Raw genomic sequence first — 23,261 nt, 5'->3', positions numbered from 1 at the left:
ATCTATGCTGTCCAATATGATATTCAACAGATACATGTAACTATTGAGTACTTGACTTGTTGCTATTGCAACTGAGGATCTGAAGTTTTAATTTAATTTTGCATTAATTTAAATTTAAATTGCAACCTGTGGCTAATAATAGTTACCATATTAGACAACACAGCTCTATAGAGAGTCACATCTTATATCTTGTGTCCTCCAAACTTTGATGGCCTTTATCACCTTTTTCTATTTAAGAGGAACCTGATGATCTCTCTGGGATCACAAGAATTCTGGTAGATAAGTTAGAAAATCATTGATGTATAAAATCACATAGTTCTGTGTAACTATTTTTGATGATTTATATTACTTATCTTATGTTTTTAAAATAATAGACACCCTTTTAACCACTCCTTTTCCTCAAAGAACATTCATGAATTCATGTTTAATTTATCCATCCTGACCTTTTCCCTTACAAAACTTGCAAAGAATTGTCGAACCTTTGCTGTGGCCAAGGCATTTCAGCAGCTATAAATTCTGTTTACTTTCTCCTTAATATAGCTCACAGTAACCTGTGTTGTCTACAGAGTAGAAACAAATCTCCTCAACAAGAAAGAATTGCTAATGTTTTTATAAAAGAACCTCTAGAGACTTTGATCCTTGTGTGTATTTCTTGAAGAAGTTTTTCCAGCTATAATCAACTACCTTACATATGAATAATTTGTCGGTTCTAAGGATTGAAGGAACCATTTTCAGGAAGCTCAGATCTGTTGATATGAAATCAGAAGACAACGGCCTGGGAAACTTCCAGATAATGTGAAAGTCTAGCCAGTACCAGATGTGGTAGACTTCATGTTTGGGAACCTCACAGCTGCTTTTATTCTGTAGAGCATGCTTTCCTATCATATTGGGAGACCATCAGCTGTCTTACGTGCCTCAACTCAAATTACAACTGCAAAATTCACTTCAGCTCTTGGAAACTGATCCCCACTCTCAACATTTCTATAGCAAATTCCTTAAGAGATGCCCTCAATTACAAACTGTCTCAGTTAGAGTGGACTTATTGGGCTTAGAACAAAACTGTAATGGCTTCCATTATATTTGTAAATGGTGGAATTTGAGGAGAAACATTTCATAGTGTGATTTCTGGGATTCTGGTTCACAGGGTGTAATTGGAGGCACAACCACCTAGTCAGGGTTATTTGTAGGGCAGTCCCTGCTGGCACTAAGTGACAGGTGGGATCTCAGTGACAGCTGCCTCTAAAATAGAGTGTCCAAAAAACGATATGCATGCTATTTCGATATTAACTGAATGCTCCTCTTTGTTCGCCACAAAAATCTTAAATCTTCTCTCATGTTATCTTGGACTTCTTCCATGTTAATAACTGAAAATTATTAAAGCATTCCATCCAAAATGTTCTTAGGTTTTTACTTATTATTAGTGCACAACAAGCTCACACAAAAAGATGTTATATATAGTGAAATTTGAGGAGCTTTGACTGCTGAGATTTTGCTTATGAGAGAGCTGTTTTAGTGATATATTGATAATTTGAAGGGTTTTTGTGAATAGAATACAAGTCATAAGTGTGCTTGGTGGGGTGACAGAGTGATTTTATCATCATATTTAAAGGAAGAAGATAGCTCCTGCGCATGAAATGTAGTTTATTCTGAGCCCAACAGGATCTATGTTAAAATTGTTACACTACAGAGAACATTAGCATATCCACTTACCCACTGTACAATGTGATTTGAAGAGCAAGTGCAACCAGGGTTTGACTTCAAGCTAAAATATAGAATATAACATCATTCCTTATACATGAGACTGTAATATATCCTCATTCGACATGTAGATAGATATGGGGTGAATTTCTATATACAACATAGCAACAGTTAAACATGATATGACAAGCACTTTCTATGTGTTATGGTTTCACTGAGTACCCAAATATTGTCTGGTTTGAGTGATGCACTGTTTTATTTATGTGAATCTAAGGAGAGCTGGCCCTATAGTGAGACTATAAGCAAGGAGGATCCTTTGTACTACATGACTTTAGTGTTTACAGGCGAGACAATTCCTGTATTTGGGGATATAGGACAAAATATGTACATAATACAGCCATAAGGCCACAACATCTAGTTGACATTAGACAAGTACAGATAAGATTTTGGGGGCATTCATAAAGTAACAGTTACAACAGTTACCCATTTAGTTTAATATGGAAGCATTTATGCACTGGTGGGGTAAACTGAAACACAGTGATTTATAAGGCAATATTTGGGAAGTCATGTGTCTACAATGATAATTGAGGACATGCCTGGTATGAGTTCAGTGAAAAAAAGGGCAGGAGCAGGCTGTGTTACTATGACACCAGTCCCAGAAGGGGCAGCAGAATCTGGCAAAAGCATTGCATGGGCATGAAGAAGCAGCTACCTATCAATATATTTATTTAATTTCTATCTTTGTTGAAATATAACTGATATATAGCATTGTGTGAGTTTAAGGTGTAGAGTGTGATGATTTGATGCATTTATATATTGCAATGTGATCACCACTGCAGTGTTTACTAACATTTCCATCATGCCACATATTCAGCATTTCTTTTTGTGATGAGAACATTTAAGATTTAGTCTCTTAGCACCTTTCAAGTATAAAGTACAGTATTGTTAACTATAATCATAATGCTCTGCATTTAAATCCCTAGAACTCATTCATCTTCTGACTGGAAGTTTATACACTTTGATCAACATCTCCTCATTTTACCATTTCCCTAGTCCCTGACAACCATCATTCAACTCTCTGTTTTTACAAGTTTGGATTTTTTAGATTCCACATATAAGTGAGATTATACAGTATTTGTCTTTGTTTGACTTATTTCACTTAACAAAATGTCCTCAAGATAGATTCATGTAATTAATTGTGAATGACAGGATTTCCTTCTTTCTCTTGGCAGAATAATATTTTATTATATATTCTCCCACATCTTTATTGATTCATTGATTTATCAGTGAGTATGCTTAGATTGTTTTCTTATCTTGGCTGTTGTGAAAAATGCTGCAATGATCATGGAAGTGCAATTGTCTCTTTGATATCCTATTTTCATTTCCTTTGGATATATAACCAAAATTGAGATTGCATTATCACAAAGTAGAGTAGTTCAATTTTCATTTTTTTGAAGAACCCCCATACTGTTTTTCATAATGGCTGCATCAGTTTACATTTCTATTTTTCTCCATGTCTTTGCCAGCACTTGTTATCTTATTTTTTAATGATGCAGCTACCACCTATTGAGTACCAACTTACTGCTGACATTTTATTTAATCTGCTATTCATTTGCACTTTATTTACTTGCCCTTTGGCACACTTTCAGCAATTCAACCAGCTACCTTTTCTAAATCTCCACACCTAGGTTGCTAGAAGCTACTGGAGAAAAATTTCAAAAACCTGTGAAATAGTGTTCAACCTCAGCTGAGTTTATTACATTTTCAGGCAATTGCTGTCTATTTCCCTTAGCCAGTGGGTTTCAGGATGTGGTCCCTGGACCAGTAGCATCAACACTACCTTGAAACTTGCTAGAAATGCTAATTCTTGTACCCCACCCTAGACCAGTTGAATTAAAGTTTTGAGGGTGAGGCCTCACAACTTGTGTTTTAACATGCCCTTCAGGTGATTATAATGCATACTCATGTTTGAGACCACCTATGCACCTAACCTAATCATCTCCTTTCCCCCTTTCCCTCAAAACCTATTCAAACTTCTGTCAGTTTTCTGAAACACTTTATCCTCAAAATTTCCTATTTATTTTTATATAAAACATACACCTTCATGATGAGGTTCCTGCTTTATCTTTGTAACCACAAAATTTCTGTATCAAAAATATCTTTTTATCCTCCTCACTTTCCTCAATAGAAAATGTACCTTTCAGCTAGTACACCCAGTCTATCTATTTACATAAAAATTCTGAGTTCCAACTTCTTTTCTCTTCTCAGTGACCTTCTTTTACAATTAACAAAATTTTGATAAGCTTTTAATTTATCTATACTGACTTTTACTCTTCAGATGGTAAATATTTTCCAGTCTCTTTACCTTTAAAAAATTCCCCTATACTCCCCTGTAGCAAAATCATGTAATTTCTTCCCTTTTATAACCAAGAGAACTACATTGGCTATTTTCATTTCCTCACCTGCATTTAATCAAAATTTCACAGAAATCTGACATTTCACCCTTATATTTCTCTGAAACTGACTTTCTAAGTCACCAAAGATAAGAATGCCAAAATTGCAAATTTTAAATAAATTGTAAGGAAAAACTTCACTGAAAAGGTCAAAACATTACTACTATGTCTCTAACCATCCTTACTAGTCTACTTTTTGAGGTAGTTCTTCTTTCTGTCCCTTAAATGTTGATGTTTACAAAGACTGTGGTTTCATTCTCTTTTTTGGTTTCTCATACCTGCTCATTTCTTTGAAATTATTATCAGTAGTTTAAGCCTTTCTCCAGAACTCCAGGTAAACATTGACTCAATCAAAAAAATATTTCAGGCCAGTCTTGTGTCTGAGGGCCCAAGACTTGTGCTGCTCTCAGCCTCTGACTACAGTGACCCTAATGATGTTCCTATCTCAGCTTTCACCCATTGTGCCATTTGGGCAGCATTGAGATGTGAAATTGGGGCCTGTGCCTATGATCTCAGTGTGTACAAGTCAAGGGCGGCAAGATGGTGATGGAGTAGGCCAACTTCCACTTCCCAGAACCAAAGTGGATTACAACTTAATTTTAAGAGCAATCATCTGGAAAAACCAACTTTGGACTAAACTAAGAGGAATCTTTAACCAAGGAACACTGGAGAAACCACACTGAGACTGATAGGAAAAGCAGAAACATGGAGAGGACTTCCCAGCTTCAGGGAGTGAATGGCAGCCCAGAGGGACTTGCATGGTGGAAAGTGAATTTAACAGAGAGGGGAGTGTCCTGGGCCCCAGGAAAAAAGCTCCAGCATGCAGCCCAGAATCTAGAAGAGGCGTAAAGACGGTATTTAGCTGCAAAACAAGCCAGAATACTGTTTGCGAGAAAGAGATAGATTTCTCAGACCCAGGATTCTTCTTAAAGGGACCGTGCAGAAAAACTCTTTCACAACCTCTCAACCAGGGCCTCAGGGGACATGGAGAGATGAGAAGACCAGAGTTTCAGGAAAAGAGTGTAATCTAGGAAGCATAGGGAGAAACACTTTGAGGGACAGCCACCCTCACCCTGGGCTGAGTCACTCCCCAAATCTAAAGTGAATATTATTCCTGGAACCGGCAATACCAGCAAAAGGAAGCAGGTCACCAGCTAAACAAAAGCTATCCTGCTACACATAGAGCAGAGTCACTTAGAAGCAGGGAGCCATCAGGGATGCAGTATTGAGTGTTAAGGTCTGAGCTGCATCACCCCCCACACACACTGCTGAGAGCTCTTCAGAGGGTGGGCAGTGGCAGGATGCAGGAGCATGGTCCTGTTGGCAAGAGAAGAATCCAGAGGCTGGCTGTGGCTGCAGCCCAGGTGTGAGCATAGTCCTGCCCATGGGGACAGAATATAGGCTGGCTGCGACTGAGGCCCAGTGTGAACAGAGTCCCACCTGGTGGGGAAAGATGCTGAGGATGGCTGCCATGACAGAAGGGTTGCACGAAAGCAATCTGACCCGTGGCTGCTGGCTGGGTGGGTAAGAGTGGTTCAGCTTGCAGTCCAGCCCGCAGAGGCAAGGCAGAAACGGCAGGAATGCCTCAGGTGGCTGGCAACGGAAATGCCTGTTTCAGAGTGCCCAAGGCAACAGTAAAAAGGGTAGTGGGCCAGCAGAAAGACCACACCTAGGGAAAACAGAGTCCACACCCATCAGACTCTTGTGCCTACACCCTTCTTATACAAAGAAACAATGGGAAGGCTGAGAAATGCAATCCAAATGAATCAAGAAAAATACGCAGAAAAGGACTTGAATGAGTCAGAAATAACCAAATTACCAGATGCAGAGTTTAAAATAATGATTGTTAGGGCTTGGGCACGCAGTCCTGCCCGGCGGTAGAGCCAAGGCTAGCAGCCATTCCTTGAGCGGGCTCCGCCTGCAAGGGCAGGGCGAAAGCCCGGAAACAGGCGGAGACCCGTAGCTGAGCAAAGGTGCTCGCCAGTACTCTCAGGACCGAGCATAACGTCACACACGGGGGAGGGGCAAAGGCCAAGGCCACCAACACATGTGCACCCAAGTGCGTGATCACAGCCACTCCCGTGAAGAGAAAATGCGAAGGCAGAGAAATACAACACAAATAAACCAAGAGAAATCCCCAGAAAAGGACCTAAGTGAATCAGATGTAACCAAATTACCAGATGCAGAGTTTAAAATAACAATTGTTAGAATGCTCAAAGATATTAGAACAACCATAGATGGCCATTACAAAAACATAAATAAAGAGATAACAAATATAAAAAAAGGACATTGAAATAATAAAAAAGAATCAGTCAGAAATTACAAATACAATATCTGAAATAAAGAATACAATGGAAGGAATTAAAAGCAGGATGGATGAAGCAGAGAATCGAATCAGTGAATTAAAGGACACAATAAATAAAGGCACGGAAGCAGAGCAGAAAAAAGAAAAGAGACTCAAAAAGTATGAGGAAACTCTAAGAGAGCTCTGTGACAACATGAAGAGAAATAACATCCGCATCATAGAGGTTCCTGAAGAAGAAGAGAAAGAACAAGGGATAGAGACTTTGTTCAAACATATCATAGCGGAAAACTTCCCCCAATTAAGGCAGGAAAATATTTCACATGTTCAGGAAGCACAGAGAACTCCATTAAGGAGAAACTCAAAGAAACCAACACCAAGACACATCATAATTAAATTACCAAAGATAAATGATAAAGAGAAAATATTAAAAGCTGCTAGAGAAAAAAAGACTATCACCTACAAAGGAGCCCCCATAAATATGACTTCTGACTTCTCAACAGAAACACTTGAGGCCAGAATAGAATGGCAAGAAATATTCAAAGTAATGCAGAACAAGAACCTACAACCAAGACTACTTTATCTAGGAAGGCTATCATTTAAAATTGAAGGAGAAATAAAAAGCTTTACAGACAAAAAAAGAACTCAAGAAATTTACTGCAACCAAACTAAGGCTGCAAGAAATGCTAAGCGACCTGTTGTAAACAAATCAAAGGAAAAAAAGAATATAGCAAAAGAGGAATACAGTTTTAAAGAAAAAAATGGCAATAAAAATTACATATCAGTAATAATCTTAAATGTTAATGGATTAAATGATCTGATCAAGAGACATAGGGTAGCTGCGTAGATAAGAAAACAGGACCCATACATATGCCGTCTACAAGAGACACACCTTAAATCAAAAGATGCATACAGACTGAAGATAAAAGGATGGAAAAAAAATATTTCACACAAATGGAAATGAAAAAAAAACCTGAGGTAGCAATACTTATATCAGACAAAATGGACTTTGAAACAAAGACCATAGTTAGAGATAAAGAAGGTCACTACATAATGATAAAGGGAGCAATCCAAATGGAAGATAAAACCATTATAAATATCTATGCACCTAATATAGGAGCACCTAAATATATAAAGCAGACTTTAATGGATTTAAAGGGTGAGATCACCAGCAATACAATAATAGTAGGGGATTTCAATACCCCATTAACATCATTGGATAGATCCTCAAGAAAGAAAATTAACAGAGAAACAGCAGACTTAAAGGACATATTAGATCAACTCGATTTAATAGATATCTTCAGAACCTTTCACCCTAAAACAGCAGAATATACATTCTTTTCAAGCACTCATGGTACATTCTCTAGAATAGACCACATGTTAGGGCACAAAAGTGGTCTCAACAAACTTAAGAAGATTGAAATTATATCGAGCACTTTCTCTGATCACAATGGCATTAAACTAGAAATCAACCACAATAGAAAAATTGAAAAACATTCAAACACTTGGAAACTAAATAGCATGTTATTAAATAACGAATGGGTTAACATTGAGATCAAAGAAGAAATTAGAAAATTCCTAGAAACAAACGATAATGAGCATACATCAACTCAAAATTTATGGGACACAGCAAAAGCAGTCCTGAGAGGGAAGTTTATAGCATTACAAGCATACCTCAGGAAGCTATAAAAAGCTCAAATAAACAACTTAACCTTGCATCTAAAAGAACTAGAAAAAGAACAGCAAGTAAAGCCGAGAGCTAGTAGAAGGAAGGAAATAATAAAGATCAGAGCAGAAATAAATGACATAGAGGCTAAAGAAACAATACAGAGGATCAATGAAACTAGAAGCTGGTTCTTTGAAAAGGTAAAGAAGATCGATGAACCTTTAACGAGAATCACCAAGAAAAAAAGAGAGAGGACCCAAATAAATAAAATTAGAAATGAGAGTGGAGAAATAACAACTGACACAACAGAAATACAAAATATTGTAAGAAAATACTATGAAGAACTGTACGCCAAAAAACTAGACAACCTAGATGAAATGGACAAATTTCTTGAATTATATAATCTTCCAAAACTCAATCTGGAAGAATCAGAAAACCTAAACAGACCAATTACAACAAATGAGATTGAAACAGCTATCAAAAAACTCCCAAAAAAGAAAAGTCCTGGGCCTGATGGCTTCACAAGTGAATTCTATCAAATATTCAAAGAAGAACTAACTCCTATCCTTCTCAAGCTATTTCAAAGAATTCAAGAGGAAGGAAGACTTCCAAACTCCTTTTATGAGGCGAGCATAATTCGGATTCCAAAACCAGGCAAAGACAACACAAAAAAAGAAAATTATAGGCCAATATCCCTGATGAACTTAGATGCAAAAATCCTCAACAATATATTAGCAAACTGTATCCAGCAATATGTGAAAAAAATCAAACACCATGATCAAGTGGGATTTATTCTTGGGAGGCAAGGCTGGCACAATATTCGCAAATCAATAAATGTGATTCATCACATAAACAAAAGAAAGGAGAAAAACCACATGATAATTTCAATAGATGCAGAAAAAGCATTTGATAAAATCCAGCACCCATTCATGATCAAAACTCTCAGCAAAGTGGGAATACAAGCAACATACCTCAACATGATAAAGGCCATCTATGACAAACCCACAGCCAACATCATACTCAATGGGCAAAAATTAAAAGCAATCCCCTTAAGATCAGGAACAAGGCAGGGGTGCCCCCTTTCACCACTCTTATTCAACATAGTTCTGGAAGTCCTAGCCACAGCAATCAGACAAGAAAAAGAAATAAAAGGCATCCAAATTGGAAAAGAAGAAGTAAAACTATCATTATTTGCAGATGATATGATATTGTATATAGAAAACCCTAAAGTCTCAGTCAAAAAACTAATAGATCTGATCAATGAATTTGGCAAGGTGGCAGGATATAAAGTCAATACTCAGAAATCAGAGGCATTTATATACACTAATAATGAACTGTCAGAAAGAGAAATCAAGGAATCAATCCCCTTTACCATAGCAACCAAAAAATAAAGTACCTAGAAATAAATCTAACCAAGGAGATTAAAGACTTGTACTCGGAAAATTATAAAACATTGATAAAAGAAATCAGGGAAGATACGAATAAGTGGAGGCATATACCGTGCTCATGGTTAGGAAGAATAAACATCATTAAAATGTCTATATTACCCAAAGCAATTTATAAATTCAATGCAATACCAATTAAAATACCAATGACTTACTTCAAAGATATAGAACACATATTCCAAAAATGTATATGGAACCAAAAGAGAACACGAATAGCCTCAGCAATCTTGAAAAGGAAGAATAAAGCGGGAGGTATCACACTTCCAGATATCAAGTTATAGTATAAGGCCATTGTACTCAAAACAGCATGGTACTGGCATAAGAACAGGCACATAGATCAATGGAACAGAACAGAGAACCCAGAAATAATCCCACAGCTCTATGGACAACTGATATTTGACAAAGGAGGTAAGGGCATACAATGGAGTAAAGACAGCATCTTCAACAAATGCTGTTGGGAAAATTGGACAGCTAACTGCAAAAAATGAAACTGAACCACCAACTTACACCACTCACAAAAATAAACTCAAAATGAATAAAAGATTTAAATGTAAGCCATGAAACCATAAGCATCTTAGAAGAAAACATAGGCAGTAAGCTCTCTGACATTTCTCACAGCAATATATTTTCTGATTTGTCTCCACGGGCAAGTGAAATAAAAGACTGGATAAACAAATGGGACTTTATCAAACTAAAAAGCTTTTGCACAGCTAAAGACAATAAGAACAGAATAAAAAGACAAACTACACAATGGGAGAATATATTTACAATACGTCTGATAAGGGGTTAATAACCAAAATTTATAAAAAACTTGTAAAACTTAATACCAGGAAGACAAAGAATCCAATCCAAAAATGGGCAAAAGAAATGAATAGACACTTCTCCAAAGAGGACACACAGATGGCCAATAGGCATATGAAAAAATGTTCAACATCACTAATGATTTGAGAAATGCAAATTAAAACCACAATGAAATATCACCTCACACCAGTCAGAATGGCGCTCATCAATAAAACAACACAGAATAAGTGCTGGCGAGGATGTGGAGAAAAGGGAACCCTCCTGCACTGCTGGTGGGAATGCAGACTGGTGCAGCCACTGTGGAAAACAGTATGGAGATTTCTCAAGAAAATAAAAATCGAACTGCCTTTTGACCCAGCTATGCCACTCTTAGGAATATACCCCAAGAATACCATAGCCCTGTTTGAAAAGAATAATGCACCCCCATGTTTATGGCAGCATTGTTCACAATAGCAAAAATCTGGAAACAGCCGAAGTGTCCATCAGAGGACGAGTGGATTAAAAAGCTTTGTTATATATATAGTATGGAATACTACTCAGCCATAAGAAATGATGACATAGGATCTTTTACAACAACATGGATGGGCCTTGATAACATTATACTGAGCAAAAGAAGTAAATCAGAAAAAAACTAAGAACAATATGATTCCATACATAGGTGGGATAAAAAGATGAGACACAGAGACATGGACAACAGTGTTGGGGTTACAGGGTGGAGGGAGGAGAGGGAGGGGGTTGGGGAGGGGAGTGGCACAAAAATCATGGCTTTTCAGCATTTGCCATATTCCCCCTTTAATGTATAGACAGACAGCAAATATTTACTTATGGTGTTTCCACTATAAAGACTGCTGTCTTAGGGACAAATGCTGATGAACTATTTCAACAGTTCCTCCTTCTTCAAAGACATATATGTCAACATAGAGCTCCATGTGTCAAAGGACATACTCAAGCTCACTCCATGCTCTCTGGAGTTTTAGCACAAGGAATGCCCTTTTTTTCCTTTTCTTTTTTTTTTCCTCTCTTTTCTTTTTTTTTTTTTTTTTTTGGTTGTATTTTTTTCTTTTATTTATTTATTTTTTGTATTTTTTCTGAAGATGGAAATGGGGAGGCAGTCAGGCAGACTCCCGCATGCACCTGACCGGGATCCACCTGGCATGCCTACCAGGGGGGAATGCTCTGTCCATCTAGGGTGTTGCTCTGTTGCAACCAGAGCCATTCTAGCGACTGAGGCAGAGGCTATGGGGCCATCCTTAATGCCCAGGGTGGCTTTGCTTCGGTGTAGCCTTGGCTGCGGGAGGAGAAGAGAGAGACAGAGAGGAGGGAGAGGGGGAGGGGTGGAGAACTAGATGGGCACTTCTTCTGTGTGCTCTGACTGGGAATCGAACCCAGCAATACTGACCACTGAGCCAACTGGCTAGGGCCTAGTAATGCCCTTGTTGATCAAGCTACCCAAAAGAAAATTATATGGTGCAACCATGACAGACGGAGCAAGTCAGTCTCATACTATTCATCACCAGAACGCTGCAGCCCTGTGTAAACAGTTTCAACTTTCTTGGGAAGCAGCATGGCAGATTGGGAAATCCTGTCCAAGGGGTCCTATACTGCCCCTTCTTTTGGAGTTAATCCTCAAGGACCCCTACCAGGACAACTTTGGCAGATGGATGTTACTCATATACCTTCATTTGGCAAACAGTCGTATGTCCACATAACAGTGGATACATATTCCGGATCTATAGTAACCTCTGTCAGAACAAGAGAGGCTGCTAAGCATGTTATAGCTCATGGTCTGTATGCATTGTTCTATTATTGGATTTCCTAAACTGGCTAAACTGAAAATGCTCCTGCATATGGAGCAAAAGCATTTACTCTATTTTGTCATGCTTACAATCTTTAAAGTTAAGGTATTATTAAAGTGTACTCAGCAAACATTTGAAGGTCAATTAAAAAAAATTAAAAGGGGGTAGTCATATTCTGGAACTCCTATGGGTCTACCATATCATGCTTTTAACTTAAAAAAAAATTACATTTCTTTTGAACGCAGATGAACAGGAGACACCAAATTTTTTTTTTTTGTATTTTTCTGAAGCTGGAAACGGGGAGAGACAGTCAGACAGACTCCCGCATGCGCCCGACCGGGATCCACCCCGCACGCCCACCAGGGGCGAAGCTCTGCCCACCAGGGGGCAATGCTCTGCCCCTCTGGGGCGTCGCTCTGCCGCGACCAGAGCCACTCTAGCGCCTGGGGCAGAGGCCAAGGAGCCATCCCCAGAACCCGGGCCATCTTTGCTCCAATGGAGCCTTGGCTGTGGGAGGGGAAGAGAGAGACAGAGAGGAAGAAGGGGGGTGGGGGTGGAGAAGCAAATGGGCGCTTCTCCTATGTGCCCTGGCCGGGAATCAAACCCGGGTTCCCCGCACGCCAGGCCGATGCTCTACTGCTGAGCCAACCAGCCAGGGCCGCCAAATATTTTTTTTGCCTGCAAACTACTACCTTCTTTATTAGATCCAGCTAATAACACTGTTTTGTCTTTTTCCAAATACCTCCAGATATATGGAAAAGATTTATAGGCCGATGGGGATCCTCAAACCCCTCAGCGAGATCTTCTGAGCATGGCTTTTAAGATACCTAGAGGCAGAAAAAGCCCAATAGAGATCAGGGGAACTACCAGCTTTTAGGATACACCCTTAAAGGCTCCAACGCCCCAAAGGGGTCTCATAGGATGCCATCTGGGTCCTGCTTCAATAGTGGAAAGGAAGGTCATTGAGCTAAAGCCTGCCAGGCTTACATGCCTCTGCTGTGAGGAAACAGGGACACTGGAAGGTAGGCTTCACCCTCGCTCCTCTAAGGGAAGGTTCAGTCTCTTCCAGCCCTGCTCCAGCCACCTATGACCTAACCTTGCCCAGAAAGCTGGGGTTTGCCACTGAAGGCTGAAGGTGCCCAGGGCTGTCGGCCCCATCTATGACACTGTGGACGAGCCTAGGGTATTTCTTCCAATAAGCAGGTAAACTGATCTCATTTGCACAAGAGCCACTTAACTATGTTCTGCCTGAATAGTCAGGTTTTTTATTCTTCCCTCAAAGATCTCTGTTGTGGGTGTTGATAGTCCTATTTTCTGCTGCTTTGCCTAATATATAGTGTTTTCTTTATCCCTCCCACCTCAATGCCCCACTCATATTTCAGGCTGGGATCTACTCCTAATTTAGAGCTCTCTTTCCCCCTTTTGCCAACTTCTATTATAAATCTACCTTTGCCACCCAGCTTAGTGTATCCCAAGGTTATCTTTACCATGCCACAGTTGCAGAGCTCCAGGGAAAAGCAACCTGGTCTCATCTCTCCAGGCAGAGGAGAACAGAAAAAAATAAAATAAAATAAAATAGAAAAATAATGATTGTTAGGAAGCTCAAGGATCTTAGAGCAACAAAGAATGGACATAACAAACAACTAAATAAAGATATGGCAAGTATACAAAAGGATATTGAAATAATAAAAAAATCAGTCAGAAATGACAAATACAATAACAGAAATGAAGATCACACTGGATGGAATTAAAAGCAGAATGGATGAAGCTGAGGATCAAATCAACGATTTAGAGAACAAGCTGAATGAAAGCACAGAAGCAAAGCAGCAAAAAGAAAAGAGCTCAAAAGATCTGAGGAAACACTAAGAGAGCTCTGTTACAACATAAAGACAAATAACATCTGCATCATTGCGGTTCCTGAAGGAGAAGAGAAAGAACAAATATAGAGAATTTGATTGAAGAAATCATAGCTGAAAACTTCCCTAAATTGATGAAAGAAAAAGTCACATAAGTTCAGGAAGCACAGAAATTTCCATTAAGGATAAACCCAAGAAGGCCAACACCAAGATACATCATAATTAAAATACAAATATTAAGAGATAAAGAAAGAATAATAAAGCTGTAAGAGAAATAAAGTCTATTACATACAGAGAAGCCCCATAATGATGACATCTGACTTGTCGATGAAACATTAGAGGCCAGAAGGGAATGGCAAGAAATATGCAAAATACTGCAAAACAAGAGCATATAACCAAGATTTCTCTATCCAGCAAGGCTATCATTTAAAATTGAAGAAGAAATAAAAAGCTTCCCAGAAAAAAAAAAGAAATTAGGAATTCATTACAACCAAACCAATGCTATAAGAAATGTTAAGGGGCCTGCTATAAACAGAACAAATGGGGAAAAAATCCAGTAAAAGAGAAAGGTAGATTAAAAGAATAAAATAGCAATAAACAATTACATATTAATAATAACCTTAAATGTAAATGGATTAAATGCTCCAATCAAAAGACGTAGAGTAGCTGCATGAATAAGAATACAAGACCCATACATTGCTGTCTATAAGAGACACACCTCAAAAAAAAAAAAAAAAAAAAAGAAAGATACACATAGACTGAAGTAAAGGGATGGAAAAAATATTTTATGCAAATGGAAATGAAAAAAAAGCTGGGGTAGCAATACTTATATCAGCAAAAATAGACTTTAAAACAAAAGCTATAGTAAAGAAAAAAGAAGGTCACTACATAATGGTAAAGGGAGCAATCCAAAAGGAAATATAGCCGTTATAAATATTTATACAGCTAATATAAGAGCACCTAAACACATAAATCAGATTTTGATGGGCATAAGGGGCAAGATCAACAGCAATACTATAATAATAAGGTATGATAATACCCCACTAACATCACTGAATAGATTCTCAAGAAAGAAAATTAACAAAGAAACAGCAGACTTAAAGGACACACTAGATCAACTGGATTTAATAGATATCTTCAGAACCTTTCACCCTAAAGCAGCAGAATATACATTGTTTTCAAGTGCTTATGGTACATTCTCTAGGATAGACCACATGCTAGGACACAGAATGAATCTTAACAAATTTAAGATTGAAATATATCAAGCATCTTCTCATATCACAATGGCATGTAACTAGAAATCAACTACAATAGAAAAACTGAAAATCACTCAAACACTTATAAACTAAATAGCATGTTATTAAATAATGAATGGATTAACAATGAGATCAAGGAAGAAATAAAAAATTTCCTTAAAACAAATGAAAACAAACATATGACAACTTAAAATTTATGGGACACAGCAAAAGCAGTTCTGAGAGGGAAGTTCATAGCACTAAAGGCATACCTTAAGAAGCTAGAAAAAGCTCAAATAAACAATTTAACTTTGCATCTAAAAAAACTAGAAAAAAAACTGCAACTAAAACCCATAGGAAATACAAGGAAGGAAATAATAAACACCAAAGTGGAAATAAATGATATAGAGGCTAAAAAAAAACAATACAGAGGATCAATGAAACCAAGAGTTGGTTCTTTGAAAGTAAACAAAACTGATGAACCTTGAACCAGACTCACCAAGAAAAAAAGAGAGAGGACTCACATAAATAAATTAGAAATGAGAGAGGAGAAGTAACAACTGACACAACAGAGAAACAAAGGATTATAAGAAAATACTATGAAAAACTATATGGCATAAAATTAGACAACATCAGTAAAATAGACAAATTCCTCAAAACATATAATCTTTCAAAAATTAATATAGAAGAATCAGAAAGCCTAAACAGACCAGATTCATCAAATGAGATTGAAACAGTTATCAAAAAATTCCCAAAAGACAAAAGTGCTGTGCCAGATGGCTTCACTAGTGAATTTTAACAAATATTCAAAGAACTAACGTCTATACTTCTCAAGCTATTTCAAAAAATTCAAGAGGAGGGAATACTTCCAAACTCCTTTTATGATGCAAGCATAATACTGATTCCAAAAGCAGGCAAAGACACTACAAAGAAAAACAACTATAGACCAATATCCCTGGGATGGTCAGAGGGAAAGTAGAAGAGAAGATGGAATCAGAGAAGGGAAAGAGATTAATGAAATTATATATACATAACACAGCATTATAGAGAACAGGACAGCAAATCCTGCAAGAAAATGGGGAAGACATTGGGAAGGAGAGGGCATAGGGGGAGACTGAAATGGAATAAGGGGGTGGTGGTGTTGTGTTTAGTGGGACACTTGAATTTATAAATTTATGTAAACACAAATTAAAATAATAAATTAAAAAATTTAGTACTTATTCCTAGCTTCAGTATGACATCAATAACCCTAGCTCTAACACTGGAAAGCCATTCTTGATACTCTCCCTCTCTTTTTACCCAACATCCCTTTGGAGAGAATATTTTGCACGACAGAGTTAGAAAAGACATGAAAAATTTCACCAAGAGGAATCAGGATGAATAATTAGAAGATTTAGTCAAGAAAAGTAACATCTACTCAATAAAAGACTGGGTTAGTGTTAGGCAAAGAGGAATGGGACAGAAGAGGTAGGAAGAGAGCCACTTTCAGGTACTATTTGAATGTGGCATGTCAGAAGTCATTGGGAGCTGGTTGGTCAAGATGAAAATGAAAAAGATTATGTATGTTACCTAATGTATATAAAATAACATAAAAACGAGAAAAGGAATTACCATCTTAGCCATGATGCTCAAGGAAAACAGAAATGCTAAGTTCATAAATTTGTATGAGTACTGGGAGCAAAAATGGTCAAAATGGTTGTGAAAACACACCCTTTAAAGGAAAGGCAAAAAAAAAAAAAAACAGGAGAAGGGAATAAATAACAATTCCAATTTATCCTTTTTACAAAAAAACCTGTACTAGAATTTTAATATTTCTAAAAATAATGTTTAAGAAATAATGTGTATTACATGTAAAATACTTTAAAGTAAGACATTGTAAGTATAAATAAGAATAATTTATGCAATTGTAGTTCTAAAATGATCAAGTATTTTCATAATAAAAGATAATTTTTATCATGGGAAGGAATCACCTTAACATGGGATTTGAGTGTCTATTACATATAAGTACATAATTTCAAAGAGGGAGATTGCATGTAAAATAAGATTTGAGGAAGAATTGCCAGATTATATCATAGAAACCATATCTGGTGTTTTAATTTTATTCATATTGTGTGACAAGCACCAAGAAGTTGTAGATCACAAAAAATTTCAGTTCGTACACTAAAGAAGAAGTTCTCACAATAGGCTGCTATAGCAGTACTACCCAGTATTTATCTCTCTCTCTCTCTCTCTCTCTCTCTCTCTCTGTCTGCATTATTTTGGGCACATTTGTTGTTTTAGGGCTTAAAGTTGTTTCCAAAAGTACTTATATAATAATGAGTTTTTTGTTTCAATATAGTCATGACTTCTAGGGTTTGTATCAATGTGTTAGACTTTATTGTACAATGGTACAATTACTTGAATAAGGCCTTCCCTTTCTTTTCACTTTAACCTAAAAAGGCAAGAAAAGGCTGATAAAGTTGTTTAGGTTACTGGATCCTGAAAAAATGTTTTTAAACTAGATTTACATTAAGTCAATATATTTGGTCAATGTAGTAAAAGATATAATTAAATAGTCCTATTTCTTTCATAAAAGCCACACAACTGGTTGATTGACTAAAACTGTGGCAAAAAGAAGTAGCAGTTTTATATGTTATAATTATTCCAGTTTTAAAACAAATTAGCTGCTGAATCCATACTTTTTTTGTAAATTATATAACCAAGTTTAATGTCAAGTAAATATCTTTAATTACTTTTTGCTTTTTATCCATTTTTTCTGCTGTCATCTTACACACAGCATAATAGGTTGAACTATCTGTATGTTGCTAAAGTGACCAGTCAATCCAGTGAAAACCAAACTAATAAAATTGATTTGAAATAAACCAAAAAAATGATAGGTTTACTAAAATCTTACATTTTGTTCAATTGTTATGTCATCTGTTTTCAGTTGAAAAAGAATATATATATATATATCTTCCATCAGTACATATGTCTAAGAAAAATCTTATTAATCAAAATGATTTTACAAGTACAGTGGTTACCAGAAATTATGAGGTGGAGCAAGATAAATATGAGGATACATGTTCCCAGAAGCCTCTAAAAAAGCTAAGACCGAGATGACATCAAAGTAATGGCAGCATAAGAGATGCCTCTCATCCCTCTGCTTGGAATTTTAACAAATTGAACAGTTATAATGCAGCAGAGCAACCCAGGTGGGTTTGCAAGCTTGCCTGAAAGATTTATGCAACAAATAGACTGAAGGTGGAAAGTGTTGAGAAGTGGGGCAGAAAATAATACTCACTTGTGTATGGCTCCAGAGAGGACAGAGGCCTGACTATCTAGGTTTTTGTCTGCTGGGCCTCCAGAGAGGAGGGAAGCTCACCCTGCCAGGGGTTTTATCTGCAGGGGCTCTAGAGAGAGGAGAAGACTAGACAATTTAGTTATTTCTTTGCTGGAGCTCTGCAGAGGGGAAAAGTCCCAAGTGATTGGATCCTCTTCTGTCAAGAGGAGTGATGAGATTGAGGGATGGGCAGATATTAAACCAAAGAAGTGGAAGAACAGGAGGTCAGAACCAGCATTCCCTTGGTCTTCAAGCAGCTTGTACTCAGCACAGAAACAAAGAAAATTAAAGAGCATTCCCCCAACCTCAATATCCTTCCTCCTTCGTCTCTCAGGTATGGAAAAGGGTAGAGACAGACCTCATAGCTAACTGTCTAGCATCACTTTCTCCCCTGAAGAACAGAGTTCCTCTGTGAATGATCCCCTGGTCTACTGAGATGTGTGAAGAGCAACCAGAAGCCTGAAATTACCATTAATAAAGCCCTAAAAAATGCCCTATCCAACAAAATGACTACAGCCCCACCTACATCATTGCAATAGAAACATCTAGGTTGAGGTCAGCCCCAGAATTTCAGAGAGCCAAAACTTGTAATATTATAGTATCACAAACTTGAAAAAAAAAAAAGAACAACCTCTCAAAACTGAAATCTTTGTTTTGTATTGAATTTCATTTTCTTTAATTTCTATATTTTTATTCTTATTTTATATGGATGTTTTGTGTGTTTTTTATTATTTATATTGATTTTTTTCTCTAGAGTCCCTTTTTCACCCTTTATTATTTTTAAAAATTTTATATTTTTCATTGTATTTTTTTCTTTTTAATTAATTTATATTTCTTTAAATAATTAAATTTAACAGGTTAAACTTTTATTGTTTTTTTATTTTTTACTTTTCTAGTTGTATTTGATTAGAGTTCTAAACAACAGCACTCTCAAATGTCACTAAGAAAGAAGAATAGAATACCATAGTTAAATAGCAAAGAGACATAGCTCAAAAAGAAAATTAAAAATCTCAAGAAAGCAATCTCAATCACCTGAAAACCTTTGAGATAAATGATAAAAGTTCAAATTGAAGCTCTGAAAATATTAAATGAGAAGAGAGAAAACACTGGTAGGTCATTTAATGAGATAAAAAAAAATAATAATGAACAAAATAAGTACCTTTCCAGGGAGATTAAAACCTTAAAAACAGAGATGATTAACTCAATACATGAAGAGAAAACTGAGGTAGTAAGTTTAGATGAGAGAACAAGCTATACAGAGGATTTAATCTGGATATCAAAGACAGGCAAGTAACATGCAACAGAGAGAAGAAGAAAGAGACTCAGAAAATAAAAAAGGGTAGAGCTCTACAAGAATTATCTGACTCCATCAGAAAAACCAATATAAGAATAATTGGTATATCACAAGAAGAAAAGTGAGAGAATAAAATGGAAAATTTATTTAAACAATAATTGAAGAGAACTTCTCAAACCTTATAGAAAGAGTTAGATCCTCAAATAAAAAAATACAATGCCAAGTTACCTCAAAACAAACAGACCTTCTCCAAGGAGTATCATAATAAAATTGCCAAAAATAAATGACAAAGAAAGATTTCTAAAGGTAGCTAGAATAAAGAAGTATTTTATATATAACATACAATGGAAAGAATATTATATATATTATAAAATGTTATCATCAGACTTCTCAGCAAAAGCTCTACAAGCCAGAAGAGTGTGGACCCAACCATTCAAAGTACCGAAAGAGAGAAATTACCAGCCAAAAATACTATATTCATCAAAGATAACCTTCAAATATGAAGGAGAAATAAAAACCTCTGCAGACATACAGAACTGAGAGAATTTATCAGCAATAAACCCCACTAAAGGAAATACTGAAGGGGGTTATTCTACCCAATACAGAAAACAAAAGAAATAAAAATTACAAGTAAAAGCTTCAACAACATTATAATAAAAACAAGTGTAATCTTTGACAACAATAATGTAAAGGAAGATGGAATGCAGAAGCACTCATAAGGCAAAGGACACTTGTACATATAAAAATGTTTCTAGTATATTCAAAATGAATGGTTGGAAAATGATTCTCCAAGCAAATAATATCCAAAGAAAAGGAGGTGTGGACATAATTATATCTGACAATGCTGACTTCAAGATAACAAAGGCAACCAGAGAAAAAGACAGAACTTTCACAATGATAAAGAAGACATTGTATCAAGAAGACTTACCACTTCTTAATACATAACCAACAAACCTGGGAGTAACAGAATATATAAGACATCTACTAACTTATCTAAAAATAGAAGCAGATAAAAACACAATTATACTTGGAGATTTCAACACATCATTGATGGCTTTAGATGAATCATCCAACAGAAAATTAATAAAGAAATATCAGACTTAAATGACACCCTGGACCAAATGGACATAATAAACATTTATAGGACATTTTATCCCAAAACATCAGATTATATATTCTTCTTCAGTGTGCATGGAACATTCTCAAGGATAGATCATATGTTGGGCCATAAAACTAACATCAAAAAATTCAGAAAGATTGACATTATACCAAGCATACTTTCTGATCATAAGTCTTTGTAATTAGAATTCAACTGTAAAAAGGAAGTAAAGAAACTCACAAAAATTTGGAAATTAAACAACATATTTCTAAAAAAAATTGACTGAAACTAAGAAGAAATAAAAGTAGAGATCAAAAGATATATACAGACAAAAATAACAACACTTTATCAAAATTTCTGGGATGCAGCAAAAGCAGTAATAAGAGAAAATTTTATATCATTATACACTTATATCAAGAAACAAGAAAGATCTCAAGTACACAACCTAATGTCACATCTAAAGGAACTAAGGAACTAGAAAAAGAAGAACAGAGACAACCCAAAGTCAGCAGAAGAAAATAGCAAAAGTTAGAGCAGAATTAAAAGAAAATAAAGAACAGAAAAATCCATAGAAAAGTTAATACAACAAAAAGCTGGTTCTTACAAAAGATCAATAAAATCAATGAAACCCAGTCTAGACTCACTAAGGAAAAAATAGAAATGACTCATATAAACAAATTCCAAAATGAAAGAGGAGAAATTTCCACAGACACTACAGATATGCAAAGGATCATACTAGAATACTATGAATAATTATATACAACCAAATTTAACAATCTAAAAGAAATTGATAATTTCCTAGAACTATACAATCTTCCTGGGTTGAGTCATAAAGAAGTAGAAAACCTAAATAGACCCATAAGAAGGGAAGAAATAGAAACAGGTATCAAAAATTTTTCAAAAATAAATGTCTAAGCAGATGGCTACAGTAGTGAATTCTACCAAAAATTCAAAAATTTTATACCTATTCTTCTCAAAGTCTTCCAAGAAATAGAAGAAGAAGCAATACTGTTTAACATATTTTATGAGGCCAACATAACCCTGATACTAAAAACTGGCAAGGACAACACAGAAATTGAAAACTATAGACAAATATCTCTACTGAAAACAGATGCAAAAATCCTAAACAAAATATTAGCAAATTAAATACAACAATACAATAAAGAATAAGACATTGTGATCAAGTAGGATTTATTTCAGAAGCACAAGGATGGTTCAACATACATAAATCAATCAACATAATACACCACATCAACAAAACAAAAATAAAAAATTATATGATTTTATCAATAGAAGCAGAAAAGGCACTTGATACAATACAACATTCATTTATGTTTAAAACACTCAATATGATGGTTATAGAAGAAAAACACATCAACATAATAAAGGGCATATATGACAAACTATCAGCTAAGATCATACTAAATGTTAAAAAAAAAATAAAGGCTTTTTCTCCAAAATCAGGAACAAGACAAATCTGCCCACTCTCTCCACTGTTATTCAACATAGTTCTTAAAGTTTTAGCCAGTTCAGTCAGGCATGAGAAAGAAATAAAAGGCATTCATATCCAGAAAGAAGAAGTAAAGGTATCACTTTTGCAGATGATATGACCCAGTATATAAAAAACCCCAAAGACTCCATTAACAAAGAAACAATAAATCAATATACAGTAGTAAATTCACAGGATAAAAATCAACATACAAAAGTCTATTGCTTTTCTTTATGCCAACATTAAAACTTCAGAAAAAGAACTAAAAAACCCCAGCAATTCTTTTTAAAATTGCAACAACACAAATAATACCTAGGAATAAATGTAACAAAGGATATGAAGCACTATATATTGAGAACAACAAAGCATTATTGAAGCTCTTGCTCATTGGCTCAGTGGATAAGAGAATCAGCAGGGTGTGTGGACTTTCTGTGTTCAATCACTACTCAAGGCACACATAAGAAGCGACCATTTACTTCTCTTCTCCTTTTCTTTTTTCTCTTTCACTCTCACAGCCAGTGGCTTCATTTGTTCATGTGTGGTCCCCAGATGGTGAAGATAGCTCAGTTGATTTGAGCATCAGCCCAAGATCGGTGTTGCTGGGTTTATCCTCATCACAGCACATTCGGAAGTATTTCTCTCTATTTCCCCTCCTCTCACTTGAAAAAAATAAAAGCATTATTTAAGGAAATTAAAAAGAAGGCAATGAAATGGAAAAATATTTCATGTTCATGTTTCAGGAGAATTAACATAGTTAAAATTGTCATATTACCCAAAGCAATTTATAAATTTAATACAATCTCCATTG

This window comes from Saccopteryx leptura, chromosome X (assembly GCF_036850995.1).
Source record: "Saccopteryx leptura isolate mSacLep1 chromosome X, mSacLep1_pri_phased_curated, whole genome shotgun sequence".
NCBI lineage: Eukaryota > Metazoa > Chordata > Mammalia > Chiroptera > Emballonuridae > Saccopteryx > Saccopteryx leptura.
Note: the sequence above shows the minus strand (reverse complement) of the source record.